We start from the raw sequence: 16,602 nt of genomic DNA, 5'->3' as shown, positions 1-16,602 counted from the left end.
AGAGCTGCAGAATCCTCTCAACATGGCTGGTATGGCTCTCAAAAATAATGAAGCTTCTTCATCTGCTACTGCAAGTTCTGATACGTCACCATCTGATGAGGTAAAAAGAAATCTTTGCTCTCAGGCTTGCGTAAATAAAGTTATATATTATAGATATCTTCAAGACGAAGTTTTGAAAGAAAATGCAAAACTTCGTCAACTAAATGCTGAATATGTAAAAGCTGACAAGATATATGTTGAAAAGATTAAAACAAATCACGATGATGTTGCAAATCTTAAACTTAAAATCTTTCAAGGAGAGCACAATGTCATCTATTACAAGGACATTGTAAATAAATTAAAAGATGAAATTGAAAAGTTGAAACTTGATATTTCTGATAAACGAGAAAAGGAAAAACAAGTTGAAAGATTTGAAGCATCATCTGAACAATTCGATGATCTTATCAAAGCTCAGAGAAGTACTAAAGTTAAAACGGGACTAGGTTGTGATTATTCAGCGGTGCCTCCACCAATGAATGATAATTACACTTGCCTACCCCGTTTTAGCTATAATACTTCTCCTGATGAAGAAATGGCCTATGGTATTGGTAAACTACCAAAACCAGTGAAATTTGTTTCAGCTGCCTCTCCATTAACAGCTCAAATTTCATCATCTGAAAATTCTAACGTCAACATGTCTTGTGTAGCAGGTGATGTAAGTGATGGGAAGGTTAATCAGGGTTGTAAACCAAAGGGAGAGTTAGAACCACGTTTTGAATCCTGTGTGGGTCTAACAAAATCAATTAACAATCTTGTTTGTAACAAAGTGTGTGAATCAATGATAGGAAGTTTAATGTCTAGATCAAAGGATGTATTTTGTGAATCATCAAGTGATGACAGTTGTATAAATGTTTGCAATGAAAGTGAATGTTCCTCTTCTGATTCAGAATGTGAAACTGTATTTAATGAAACCGTCGAAGTCAAGGTTAATGAACAGACTAGTCAAAGCTGCTCATCAACTGATAATAAAATTGAGAACTTAATAAAAGAGAAAATTTTCTTTGAAAATGAAAAACCAAGCACTTCAAGTTATAACAATAGTTCTCAATATTATGATCAATTTGACAGTGCCTTTTATTACTCTCGACAGAAACCTAGGCAATCAAATTATTTTGCAACTCATCATTCAAATGCTTACAATTATTAGTCAGATAGAGGTCACCAACATGCTAACCAAACAACATCACCTCATCCCACATATCTCAGTGAGTAAGATGTCTATAAATACAACAAAAGAAAATGTTGCTACATTTGTGGAAATCCGTCTCATCTTGCAAGACATTGCAATTACTAGCACAAACAACAAAGAGACTTCAACAGTAAGTTTGGTCAGACATTTCCTAGGTATGAGGTTCAAACCAAGAAAATGCCTAACCAAACTTACACTTCAGCCAGTGAGACAAATTTAAGATCCAAAAGAACCGGAAAACCCAAGAAACCATTTTGGCTACCTCAAAGAGAAAGAAAGAGGTTAGCAAAGGGGTCTGAGGCTGAAAAGCCCAAGAACCTTTCAAAGGTTTTCTCAAAGGCTAATCAAGAAGATTACGTGGTTAAGCCTAAACCAAAACGAAGGCAATCCAGAAAACTTTTTAAAAACCGAGGAAACCATAATTCAAGTTCCTCGAGGGATTGTTCTTCAGATTCTGATTCACCAAAGGATTATATTTTCAGAAATCGTAAAATTAAACTTGGTGATTTTGTGTTTAAATTTCCCGAGACAAGTGTGTCTCGGGAAATCCTCCACTAACTGGTTCTTCGTGTATGTAGGGTCAGCCTGGACGGCCTGTCAACAGTATTTGGTACTTAGACAGTGGCTGCACCCGGCACATGACAGGAGACGAGTCGCTGTTGTTCGATATCAAACCATTCAATGGTGGTCACGTTTCTTTGGCCGGTGATATTGGAGGAGAGATAATGAAACAAGGGAAGGTCTCAAATGGCACTTTGATATTCGATGAAGTCAATCTGATGGAACAACTCAACCACAACCTGCTCAGCGTCTCTCAAATCTGTGATAAGAAATTTTCAACCCTATTTACTGAAAATGAGTGTCTCATTCTGAAACCAGGTTTTAAAGTCCCTGAGGAGTGGATTATGATGTGTACTCCGAGGCACAACGATGCCTACATTCTGGACATGAGAATCAATTACTCCATGCGGTCTGCTTCTTGTTTAATGTCCAAGGCCTCGGAAAACGATTCATCCTTATGGCATCGACAGTTGGGTCACGTCAACTTTAAGAACTTGAACAAGTTAGTTAAAGATGACCATGTGAGGGGTTTGCCAGTAAAATCTTTTCACTGTGCTGAAAAATGTTTATCTTGCTCTAAATGCAAACAGCACAAACTCCCTCATAGGCCCAAGCTTGTAAATTCCATCAATTCCACTCTTCAGTTGTTGCACATGGATCTTTTCGGTCCAATTCAACCAATGGCAATAGGTCGAAAAGCCTATTGTCTAGTTATTACTGATGACTTTTCGCGTTTCAGTTGGACATTTCTGTTAGGGCACAAGGACGAGACGTCACATTTTCTGCTCAGGTTTATCGTGTTGGTTGAGAATCAAACTAATAAGAAGGTGAAATGTATCAGAAGTGACAACGGCACAAAATTCTGCAACATGGTGGTGAATGAATTCTGCCAAAACAAGGGAATTGTTCATCAACTCAGCACACCTTACACTCCTGAACAAAATGGGGTGGCTGAGAGAAGAAACCGTACTTTGGTGGAAGCCGCTAGAACAATGCCCTCATATTCCAAACTACCATTGATATTCTGGGGTGAAGCTATCAACGCTGCTTGCTTTACCCAGAATCGTGTGCTTCGGAACAAAAGACTGAACAAGACTCCGTATGAAGTCTTCTATGGAACGAAGCCAAGGGTAAATTTCTTCAGAACGTTTGGATGTCCCTGTACCATACTCCAAACAAATGTTGGAACAACATCCAAGTTTGCTGAAAAGGCAGATGAGTGCTACTTTGTTGGTTATTCTGCTGATAAAAGTGCTTATCGTGTATACAACAAGAAATCAAGAGTGATCTTGGAGTCCTTCAACAATGATTGGCAGGAGTTAAACCCTACTGATGCACACAATGGTCCGGACTGGATGTTTGATTATGAAAGATTGTTCAAGCAATTTTGTGGAATGTACATGACACCAGTTGTACCAAAGGTTTCCCCTGTTGTTTCTCCACTTGTTCAACCTGATGATGATCAGTCTATCCTGATGCATGCTTTTGTGAAAGATCTTGGACATGTGGACATAGCTGCTGCTGCACCTATACTTAATGTACAACCAGTGGCTAATTAACAAGCCCCGGTTGTTTTGAGTAGCGCTCTGTTGACACCACTAAAATGCAAGATGTTGAAGACATGACTGATTCAGACTCTGATTCATATGTGTCAGCCGACAACAACCAAAATGATCAAGTCAATCAAGCAGAACTGCCTCCTGTATAACAAAGTGTGGTGGAATCGGTCCCCACACCTCCCTTAGAAGAAGACAATCAAGGTCCTGCATTGGAGGTTGATGCATCAAGTATGCAGGTTGAACCAAGTCCGAATGAAACTTCTGATAACACCAACACAATTTCAGTTCCAGCTGTTGTTGTTCCATTCTATGACAACCTATGGGAAGGTCCCATTGCTGCAGAACATTTGGTTGAACCACAAGAAGATGGAACTAATCCTCAACTGAGTGTTTCTGTTCCTACGACCACTATCTTCCATCCCATAGAGAGCCTGACCATCCAACTTGAGGCCTCACTAGTCGAGCATGTCGACCAAATTCCACAGCTGCCAATTCATCGTCGACATCCGACTGAGAACATCATCGGAGATCCGTCCGCTGGCATCCAAACACGCAGTACTTCCGGTAACATTAACAGATGTCTTTTTGCTTGTTTTATTTCACAGGTGGAACCCAAGGACTACAAAGTCGCACTGAAAGACAACTCCAGGGTAGAGGCCATGCAAGAAGAGCTGTTACAGTTTAAGAAGCTGAATGTTTGGAGGCTAGTAAAGAAACCAGAAAATAAAAGGCCGATCGGAACGAAATGGGTGTTCCGAAATAAAAGGGATAACAAGGGGGTGATCATCAGAAATAAAGCCTGGCTCGTTGTACAAGGCTTTTGGCAACGTGAAGGTCTTGATTACGATGAAGTTTATGCACCGGTGGCCAGACTGGAAGCAATTCGCATCTTTCTAGCATACGCCGTACATGAACTTCAAAGTGTATCAAATGGACGTGAAGACTGCTTTCTTGTACGAGAAAGTAAAAGAAGAAATCTATGTCAGTCAACCTCCAGGTTTTGAGAATCCAACTCATCCTGATCATGTTTACCGCCTTGACAAAGCACTATATAGTCTTCACCAAGCACCTCGTGCATGGTATGCCACATTGGCTGATCATTTAGTGAAAAATAGTTACAAGAGAGGAATCATAGATCAAACTCTCTTTGTCAAGAAAGTCAACAGTGATTTGATTCTGGTACAAGTTTATGTCGATGACATTATCCTTGGGTCCACGAATGAGGATCTGTGCAAGGAGTTCTCTGAGGTTATGCAACAGCGATTTGAGATAAGTTCTTTAGGGGAGATGACTTTCTTCCTGGGCTTACAAGTTGAGCAAAAGAAGGACGGGACTTTGATTCACCAAGAAAAGTACGTTCAAGACATTGTTCAGAAATTTGGTTTCAAGAACTCATCATCATTCATGACACCAATCGCAACGCGACCTGTTCTAGCTCCTGATCCATCAGGAAAACCAGTCGATCAACACCTTTACAGGTCAATGATTGGTTCCCTGATGTATCTCACTGCAAGCAGACCGGACATCATGTTCCCTGTTTGTCAGTGTGCCAGATATTAGTCTGACGCGAGAGAATCCCACATGACGGCTGTCAAGCGTATTTTCAGATACTTGAAGGGTAGACCACGTTTGGGTCTTTGGTATCCAAAGGAATCTCCCTTGGAACTTCATGCTTTCGCCGACAGTGATTATGGGGGATGCAACTTGGATAGAAAGTCTACATCTTGTGGATGTCAATTTCTGGGAGATCGGCTGATCTCATGGCAGTGCAAGAAACAAGTCACCGTGTCCACCTCCACAGCAGAAGCAGAGTACATTGCTGCATCCAGCTGCTGCTCTCAAGTGATATGGATCCAGCATCAGCTACTGGATTACGGTTTGAATTTCTACGAATCAACGATCAAATGTGATAATGAGGCGGCCATTACAATTGTTAAAAACCCGGTCCAGCACTCAAAGACAAAGCACATTGACATCCGAAAACACTTTATTCGTGATTGTTATGATCGTAAGCTTGTCGACATAAAAAGGGTCCATACTGACTATAACTTTGCAGATCTCTTTACTAAAGCTTTTAGTCGTGCCCGATTTTTGTTTCCCGTTGAGTCATTGGGAATGATTTATTTTTAGTAAATCTTACCTTTTAGGTTTTTAAAATTGTAAATATTTTTCAAATATGTCACACTTTTAGAGGGAGAAAATGAGTTAACTTTAATTCAACAAAAAGATTTTAAATTTACTTTTAGAAAAACAAAAATCAAGTCTCTTGACTTAACAAAAAGATTTTAATTTTTATATATAATATTAATTTCTTCCTTACTCCTATTTAAGAAAAACTTAAGAAAATTCAAACAGTGGTGTCCCGCTTAGAGGGAGCTCCTTCATAGAGGGAGTCGGTTAATTTAAAATTTTCAATTAAGAATTGATTCGACCATGTGGAAAGTGATAGTACATTGGTTTGTAATGATTCTAGCGCGTTAAAAGAATAGAACAAAAGGCTACAAGGTCATTCATAGATATGTAGGTAGGCTTAACAAACAAGTAAGTGTCGGATGATATAAACCTAAATTCCTGCCGGTACTAGTGGATATACGATTATGAAGCGGTTGCATGATTCCGTAAAGTCATATTCATGAAGGCAAAAATGTAACTATACATGTCATACCCAAGCCTCTCTTTACCTAATCACAGTAGTCTTAAGAAAGTCAATGTCATTTTAATTTTTATTGAGTCAAGAAAAGAGTCAAGTAAAAAGTCAAGAAAAGCAAGAAAAAGAAAACAAAAGAGTCAGAAAAACAAAAGAAAAGGAGTGAAAAACGGAGTCAGTCCTAAGAATTTTAACTTCTGCTTTATTTCTTCATTTATTTTCGACTCAAGCCTTGGACTTTCTACGTTTGTAGTCATACATGTTAAGGCCCTGGGTTTTCTGCTTTGTTTTATTTTCTTTCTTTTGTTCAAGCCTTGGACTTTCTCTGCGCGATAATATGGTATTATCCGATCTGATTGTTATGGCCTGAACTTCTGCTTTATTTTAATCTTTCTAGATCGAGTCAAGTGTGCAAAGCACAAAGTGTCATGTGTACAGTGTACAATAAGTCAAGTTTGTCAATAAGAATACTGTGATCAACTAAGAAAGGTTTAAGTCAAGCTGAGGTGATATGTTAACACAAAGTAGGCCCGAGATATGATGGAATCAGTAACATGTCTGATTAAGTGAGGACAACATAAGCACCGTGCCAAATTGCACTTTAAACGTATCATTTTTGGCATCAAAACACTTGTCAAGTTAAAAAGAGGACAATATCTACAGTCAATGATGAACTTGTGTCACAATAATTTCAAAATGGAAACGCGATCTAGGGCTTTGCAAATCAATATGATTCCATATCGTGATCGTTCTTTGTATATTAACTACAGAAAAGAACTATGTAAATTAACTCAATATTATAAATTAATTCAATATTATTGTTTTTAACTTTAAAATGTTCTAAATGTTCTTTATTTTAAATTTATTTTGTTTTGTTTTCTAAAATATTAAGTATCTGCATAGTTTAATATTTTAAGTTTTTTTAATTTTATTTTATTTATTTATTTTATTTTACTTTTAATTTTAATTTTAATTGTATTTTTGCCTTTATTCTAATGTCTTATTTTATTGTGTTTTGTTTTGACAAAAGAGATCGATCATACAAAGTTTAACAAGTAACGGACCGACAAAAGAAAAACCTTATAAATAATCAAGTGTGTGGATTCGGTGGGTAAATGTTTTTCGGGTTTGAAAATGCAAATTATTTTAAAGACCAAGGACTGATAGTGTATTTTCGGTGAATACTCGCTATGTTTTGACCTTATCGCGAGATAGGCTGACCCTATATATAAGGGAAACCTAAAATATCTTTCGCTATTCACCAAACACTTTTATCTTTTACTCTCTCTTCTCTCTCATCTTCAAACATTCAAACCCTAAAATCTCTTCAAATTCTTCATCAATCCTCCTCATTATTCTTCACTATACCGTTGAATCCAGATTATCCACCCTCGGTATAACATCAGAACACCATCAATTCTTTCATCTTTATGTTTCTGGGTTCACCAAGATTAAGGCGGTGGTTCATATGGCCCGTCGACTTGATCTAGAACAGATCTTCATATATGGTGTTGATATTTGGATTATGAACTGTTATTTAGATTTTGTCTATCATCATTGTTAATTAGTTATAGTTTAATTTGTAAAGTTTGTAGATTTAGGGGTAATTGTTGAGTTCAAAGGTTCAATTGACCAGGAAAACCAAAGGGTTTTTGGTTCAAACTTTCCAGAAACCCAATTCAGGGCTAGGCGACTTCATTAGATGGAAAAGGAAACAAAAATTGACAAGTGGGATTTTTTCAGGTTTTTCGCTTCGCATAAACTTGCGAAGCGAAATGATTTCTGTCACACCCCGACCAAAGGCGGCGGAATATGCCGAGGTGTAACGATTGTCCATAAGCACATGACACTAATTAAAGTGACAGTATTTAATAAACTCATTTCATTTCACAACATCGAAAATGTCACATAACAATTATCCATAAAATAACCATAAACAAGATATTACAAAATATGACAAATTTGATATTGTTCATTTTTACTAATATACTAAGGTCTTTGATGTCGTTTTCTTTACAATCATAAATCAACCATGATGCTAAACCTGCAACATTTCATAAAATAAAGTTTGTCAACACAAAGGTTGGTGAGCAATTCATAAGTTTAATTATATTAGTATATAACAAAGATAGCCACAAAACTTGCATACGAAACAATAAATAAAAGTGGTAATTTGGATAAATAGATATCGCTAAACACATTAGCGACACCTAGCTATAAGGGGATGCCAAATAGTCTAAGATTTTATAGTTATCGTTAATTGCATTACGTTAACGACACCTTGCTATAAGGGGATGCCAAATAGTCTAGGATTTTATAGTTCCACCAACCAAAAGCGATAAACACATAGGCATATAAGCATAGAACACCAAATTGAGCAATTATTTAGGTAAAGTATAAAACTACGTTTGTGGTTTAAGATTCAAATATAAAGCATTTTGTTGAATAAGTATGAAATGTCACCCCCAAAATAAAAGATGGAAAATGGGGTATGAAGTACTCGCCTTCAAGTAGTAAACTTGAAAGATGATAATTTGGAGATTTGTCAGAACGACGAGTTTAACGCACAATGCCTAAAAAGAAAAGAAGTCTTGAATTTAGAAAGGTTGTCTTAAAGGTCTTTAAACAAAATAAATGTTAAGAAATGTAAATAATTAAAGTTCAAGGTTTAAAATGTAACTATTTAAGAATTTATAATAATAAACCTTTAAAAATGTAAGTTTGCTTGAAACCGGGTTAAAGTATCTAACCTTAATATTTACTCAACCTATGTTAAGTAATAAGGTGGGTAAAATGCAAGAATGCAAATCCCTTTGGAATAAAGATACTAAAACGGTTTTTTCTTTTATCGAGTGTTCGGGTTGTCGGTTCGGGTCTTGATAATTGGTCAAACCCAAAGTCAACTTTCCAAAATATTGAATGTTATGAGATAACTCAATAAAATTTAATAAGACTTAACCAAGTATGTAGTTCCATTGTTTTAGAACTAACAACGCACGTTAAGCGAGTGTTCGGTTTTGTCGGTCCAAACTTTGTTATGAGATCAAGTTGGATCCAACATTTCCAAGTACTTAAGAAAATATTTAAAAATCAATTTGTAACTATTTTTAAAAAAATATACAAGTCTTGATGGCTAAAAAAAACACACTTGTGTGTCTTAAGCGAGTAAGAATTGGTTTGGTTTCCACATGTCCAACCACTAAAGAACTTGTATAATAATGTACAAATAAAAGAAAATACTTTAAGTTTTACAACCAAAAGTTAACAATAAAGTCTTTAAACAAAAGTTCGGTTTTCGGTTCGAATCGTGTTTCGGGTTAAGACCGATGTATGATTCTACAAACCCATAACCATAGAATTTGTAAAAATGATTTTAGAAACTTAGATCTAACAATAAGCATGTTTAAACAATTATTTAACAAAACTAGTAACAAAGTTCGGTTTACGGTTTAGAGCTATTTACGGTTAAACCGAAGCATAGACTCTTAAAAACCCATAACCATGGAACTTGTAAACATGACCAACAAACTAAAATAAGCAAGATTAATATGTATGAACAAGTTATATAGATGTATATATATCAAGGACATGAAGTACTCCATGAAGCCTTGCCTTATGAGGTCCGAAACCTCACCGAACGGAATCGGAGAAGTAACTACCAAAGGTAAACAAGGGGTGTATATTATATATATGTTGCACAACCTTAAACAAGTATTAATAAGGCTACATAAACTAATTAAGATGAAAGACTAAAAACCTTCAAGAACACTTAAGAAGATAACCTTGAATCTTTGATGTTTGAGAGAGTTTTTTTTTTTGGAGTTGTAGCAAGGGAAAATGAAGAGGAAATGTGGTGTATATATAGGGTAATGTTGGTGGTCAAATATGGGTGTGAGACACAAGATTTTTCATGCAAAATGGATCAAGACAAAAACACAAAACAAAATAATAATAATAATAATAATAATAATAATAATAATAATAATAATAATAATAATAATAATAAAATAAATAAAAATAAAGGTAGGATGTTTTCAAGACCCAACAAGTGTGAAACAATATTGTAACATAAATCCATCATTTTGATTATAACATAAGCTTCGGTTTACAAATCGGGTCGGTTTACATAATAAACAAATACAAAAACGAATACAAACAAAACCCGAAATTGACGAATGTCATAATTTCTGTTTCGCTTTGCATCCCCATGCGAAGCGAAACTATTCTCCATGCGAAATTTTTCATGCGAAAAACTCACACTTGGTGAATTTTGAAAAATTTAACAATGTCAGTTACTGATCTGTTTTGAAAGTTTGAACTGTTTGGACACTTGGACTGTTTTGAATTTAAAAATTGTGTATATTGGACTAGGTAACATATATAATATACATAATTAATTAATTACTACTAATTAATTAAAATATGTAACATGTATATACCTAAGGCTTTTATATATATGAATAACATACTTGCTCTGTTTATTTTAATGTTTAATGATTATAATATGATTTCAGGGTCACAATTTGTTTTGTGCACTCGAGTTGCCAAAGGCCAAGAAGGATAAAGTTTTCACCTCTATGGTCAAGGGGCTTAAGCAATCACCCCTTGCACACGCTATATCTACTGACCCAGCCATTTACTGCAAGTGGGTCTTGGACTTCTGGGCGTTTGCCAAGGTTGCCGATGATTCTCTATCATTTACAACAACAGTTGCAAGAAAAGAATTGACTATTACTGAAGATGACATTAGAAGGTGTTAAAGATCGATGACCAGCCTGATTACAAGTTTGAGAAGGGTGATAGAAAGAAGCTGATTGAATTTGTGGCTCAGATGGGATACGATACCGAGTAGAAAAGCCTTAAGAAGAAGCATCTCCCACCATACTGGAGATTTCACTTCCACATAGTGATTCATTGCTTTGCTGATATACGTGGAGGGCTTAATAGCATGAGTGTAGACTGGGTCCGGATCATGTATGCTTTGACTGCTCAAGAAAAGTTCAACTATTCTCGAAGAATGTTCCTGTGCATGTTGGGGAATATTAGAAGTGGAGCCACATGGCTTTTGTATCCAAGATTCATACAGATGCTTCTGGATGATTTAATCCCTGATGTTACAAGGCCGGGATCAAAGAAGGCAAAAGACAAGAAATCTCATCCTGAGCCATATCATGTAAATGAGATCAAGCTGTCAATCTTTGGTGTGTTGCTCAATACCAAAGGAAGGGAGCATCAGTATCAAGGACCAAGGCCGGGTCCTAAATTTGGATTGTTTGAAGAAACAGGGCCTGCTGGGGATGAGGCATCTAATGATAGTGAAGAGGAGGATGAGCCAGAGGTCGGGGCAGAACAAGATTCAAGTGATGAACCGGCCGAGGATCGAACAAAAGCCAAACACGATCTAAAGAGGAAAAAGGCTGAAAAGGGCAAAGTTATAGAGCTTGAGGAGGAAGAAGAAGACCAGACGCCCCTGAAGCGCTTGAGGAAACTTGGGGACTCCCAGAAGTCAACCAAGTTTCTTATCGAAACTCCCTCACAAGACAAACCATCCGACCAACCAAAAATCACCAAAGAAGCCCTGGCCCAAGCCCTCAAGACACTAGACGTAACCAAGATACAAATCCCTGCCTACAAGACACCAAAAACCAGAAAGAAAACCAAAGCCAAGAAAACCAAGACCCAACTCCATGACTCACCAGAATCCTCACCTGCACCTTCACCAACAGACCAACCCATTTCAACCTTCCTACCCCAAATACCATCCTTACCACACTCACCACCACAACAACAAACCCAACCCGAACCTTCTCAAGTATCAACACCACCTACCCAACCAACCTCATCCATATTCACCTCACTAGTTTTCAGCTCACCAATACAAACAACAAGCTTATGGAGTAAAACCGTCATTACTTCCCCAACCCAAACCTTCACACCATCTATAACACAACCAACACCACCCACCACTATAACTTCACCAATCCTTACCCACGCCATCACCCTACCTTTGCCAACAACCTCACCACCCATAACGACCACCACCCCACCATCCACCATTATCTCACCCAAACCCATTTCCCGAGGGATGTCTTCAACACCTCCAGTATACGCTGATCCTATCCTCGATAGGATCGTCACACTGGAGGAATCCAACGCTAAGAGGGCGGAAAGAGAAATTGTGCTCCTCAAGTTCATTAAGGAGATGAAACAAAAGGTGTTGGAGGATAAGGAAGAAAAGTCGGCTCTGAGGGAAAGGATAAGGGTGTTGGAAGAGTAGAAGGAGGCAAGTGATGCTCTTACTGAAAATCAAAGATTGTTGACAAACACCTTCCACACTGGAATCCAGAATCTACAGGCATTAATGAACCGTGAGGCCTCTGAAAACGCTATCTGAGAGCAAATCACACAAGACTTGGAGATAGGCTGACTACACTTGAAAGAGACTTACCAAGTGCTAGTGCTCTCAGATCTAGTGTAAACAAGAAGATCGAATATGCAACGAGAAGGTGGGATGTTGAAAAAGAAGCCACAAACTCAAGAGTTGCAAATTTGGAAAATCAGCTTGCTTCCTCCGCCTTTCTCGATACGCTCAGAGGAGAAATGGAGGCCATACAAGAAAAGATCAAGGAACAAGATCGTATAAATGAGCTATAGCTCAAGACGAATGAAGACATGGTGAGCAAGTACCAGGCGGCCTCAGACCTCATGGGCATTCAAGAAGATGAATTTCATGGTCTGGAGGATAGGCTTGACGCAGTGTTTGGGACTTGGAGAAGGTCTGGTGAGACTTCTCAAGTTGGTGGTTCATAGCCTACCGCTGGTCTTTTTGTAACCAAGCGAGGAGTTCAGGTTGTAGTATCTGAAGGAGAGGCGACTGTTGGTCGGTTAGTACAACAGGGCGGCCAGTCTAGCGGTGTTGGTGGTGGAAATGATGGTGATGATGATGGTGATGAAGAAGATGATGGTGAGGAAGAAGATGATGACGATGATGAAGTTCATGATAGCTTTGATGAAGATGACGATAATGATGATGAAGGTGGAGCCGGTGGAGACGGAGGGCCGGGGCAGCAGGAGGTGGAGGTGGAGATAACACTCAATCACCTCCACCATCTCAACAAGACGTTCAAGACCCTGCTGCTCACGACTCGGCAGGCAAAGTCACGGAACACGACACACAGATTACTGACATGTATAAAGATTTATTTCCTGATGACTTTGCAGGTGCTATGGATGACCTTATCGAAGCATGAAAGAACTTGGAGCAACTTATTGATCAGAATACATAGGCGAGAGTTGAAGACGATTACATCAATTACTCACCAAATCCCGACACTCCTCTTGCTCAAGTTCAGACTATAGAGACTCCTACTGCTGATCCCATCTCCACTCCAACTGATGACTTGACACAGGAACCACTAAAGAGAAAGAGAAAGAATCATATAGTGTCAAGTCGTGCATGCGCCCGCGATCTCATTTATCCTTACCACGATGATTCGCTGATTGTATATGCAAAGTATAATAAGGAGAACGCGTGTTGGGCGATTAAGCGATATAGTGGTGATCTGATTTATCTCAACCATCATGAGCTGAAATCACTACCAGAGCTTGACCTCAATTATCTTCGAAAAGCTCTAGGTCATGGTGCGGTTGGGAGCACTCTGGACAGTTGGATCCCAGATTACCTTCATCGACAGTCGAAGGTCGATTACAAGGAGTTTGAGCCAAATAAGGGTCGGAAGTACAAGAACCCAAGAGAAATAGACCCAGCCACCGGAGAGCCACGAACCATGTGGAGATACAGGGCACCAAAGAATTGTCATATCATCTACCATGGAGAGCCCTTTATTCCCAACATCCTCCGAGACTTCACAGGCTGGGAATTTGACAACACAACTGGGGAGGCCGTCATACGCTGCAAAGATCTGCCTGAGATTCGCGTATTTGACAAGCATGAGCTAATGGGGCTGCATATAGAAGATATCAAGAAGCTCTACCATTCACCCCTGGGAACCGTCGAGGACATCGGTCGTCAGAACACAGACCGAATAGTGGAAGCCTTCAACAAATTTGTTAGAAGAGTTGTTGAACTTCCACTACCCTAAGACAGCTAGCTTGATTACAACACCGACGGGTTCCAATACTAAAGACTAGAGGGAGATTGTTAGGTCCCTTTTGTATGTTTTAGTCTTTTGTATTGGTTCGGTTATGTATTTGGGGACGATTGGTCATTTTGTATGTATTGGGCCATGGTCCATTGTAAAGAAGCCCATTGGGCCTTAGTGAATAGAAATCATGCTTCTCATGCATGCCTCCCTATAAATAAGGAGCATGCCATGAGAGAAATAACTTTTTGCCAAAAACTCATAACACACTTACTTTCCTTCTTTCGGCTCTCTCTCTTTCTACTCTCAACCGAACATAATCTCTAGATCCGAGACCTCTTGGTTGCTTAGTGTGATTTCCGCTAGCACTAAGTTAAGTTGATCCAAAGACGTTGTTAGATCCACCCGAATATGGACCTACACTTTCCACTGATTCCCTGTGGATTCGACACCTTACTTGCCCTAGCTAGTGAAGGTATTTTATAAATATTTTTGATTGACCTTTCGACATCGATCAATCATTTCTCTTTTCATTTTAAAATATAATATATTTTTATTTATTTCTTTTTACAACCAAATCTTAGTCTTTGTAAATTTAGTTTTTAAATCTGCGACAACATTTTATCATAAATATCATTTTTATACATACAATATTTAATATAATAATATCAGTATGAATATTTTATTTTTAAAATAAATCTAACACCAACGTTTTGTTTTCAACTTAAAATTATAATACATAATATATCAAAAACTTATTAAAAAATCATAAATAATAATTAATATATGAAATAATTAAATTTAAATATTACATATAATAATTTTTTATTTTTATTATATTTTTCACATGTATAGAACACGGGCTCTAACCTAGTATATAATAAAGGAAGTTATGGAGGGGATATATGTAAAAATCCCTACTATATACTGCGAGAACATACAACTTAAAATAAATCGTTCTTCTTTCAATAAGAAGAATTTTTAAAATGCAAAAAAAAATGTTTAAATGCGGTATTTATTCATCTCACCAAAAATAGAGTATATATGTGTGCGTGAGAACAAATTTTGTTTATAGAAGATAGAATCTACACATGTATAAGCAATGTCATACAAATTAAACATACATGCGTGAGTAATGGTAATTTTTTGTAAATGTATATCAGCAATTTTTGGGTAATGTTTTTTCATATATATAACATACACATTATTATGTAAGAAGTAAAAAAGATGAAAAATATGAACCGCGACTTAACCATTTAAGTTTGTTTATTTTGTTTGGGTACTAATTTAGTCTTATGTAAGGAACTTCACCCTAAGGGGGTAGTACGGCCACCTTTTTGGTTTCCATTGGTTCATCTCCAAAAGCACCCTTACCAATTTTTCTAAGGAAATCGGTTCACTAAACATGAATGATTGAGTGTGTTGTGATTGGTTGGAACTCATCCGGGTAGTTTGGTATATATTCAACACCACCCCAACCAATTTGACAAACTTTTGGTATTTTTTGATAAGGTGTTCTCGTCTGATTGGATGATATTAATCGGGTTCTTTGGATACTCCTTCATATGCCCCTAGTACTGTAAGAGCAAAGAAACACCTTCGTCTTTACCATGAATGAAATGACCTGGAAGATTCTTATAGATAGGGGTAAAATGGTAATATCTAGAATGTGAAGTGAGAGGACAGAGATTGAATGAACGTACCAATAGAAGTGAGTTCGAGCCAATGGGCCGCAATTGGTAACTTTTGAAGTCGGTCTCTTTTTAGGAAGAGAAATACGTCTTTGCAACAAAATAGAAGGGTAAAGTAAATTAAAGAGGATAATGTATAAAAAGAATTATCAAGTTCTTTAATTACTTATAATCAGACTATCAGAAATATTTGTTATATCATATGTATTAGACAGTATTATCATATTATAGTTTATCTGTAAGAGCTCACGGGCCCATTAGCTTCATTAGGGTTTTGTTATGATGTCTATATATTGTAACTCAATTATTAAATGATAATCAATTCAGTCTTTATAATGTGGACTATCGGGGTGAGGGGTTAAAAATATAGTTATTCGTGTCAAAGACACTAGTTAACTCATACACACTTAAAACCATGAAATCTGAGCATATCCTATGTAACTTGTTTATCAAACTCACTATCAAATGGCCATAAACATGTTTGATCCCTAAACAATGAAGTGTGTATGTATATCGTTGTGTGATGATCATCATTATAGATATCAAGTATTCATCTAGGATAATATATATATAACCGCAGTCCGCACGTGTTAAATGAACCTAAAAACAAAAGCCTACTCATAGAGGATACATATACACTGATATATGTTAGATGCACCTAACATGCATGTTCTATCCTCAAGAATGAAAGAAGACTACATTTGGCTAATGCAAAGTAATTTAACACTAATGATAAATCCAACAGTATTCCAAATTTAACTAACTAAAAGCTATCCGGTTTATAACAATTAAATAGCACGACAAATGGTTACAA

Source organism: Bidens hawaiensis, unplaced genomic scaffold, assembly GCF_021521415.1.
Source record: "Bidens hawaiensis isolate Kalapana, Puna unplaced genomic scaffold, B.hawaiensis_p1.1 tig00001461_1, whole genome shotgun sequence".
Classification (NCBI taxonomy): Eukaryota; Viridiplantae; Streptophyta; class Magnoliopsida; order Asterales; family Asteraceae; genus Bidens; species Bidens hawaiensis.
This window is presented reverse-complemented; position numbering follows the sequence as displayed.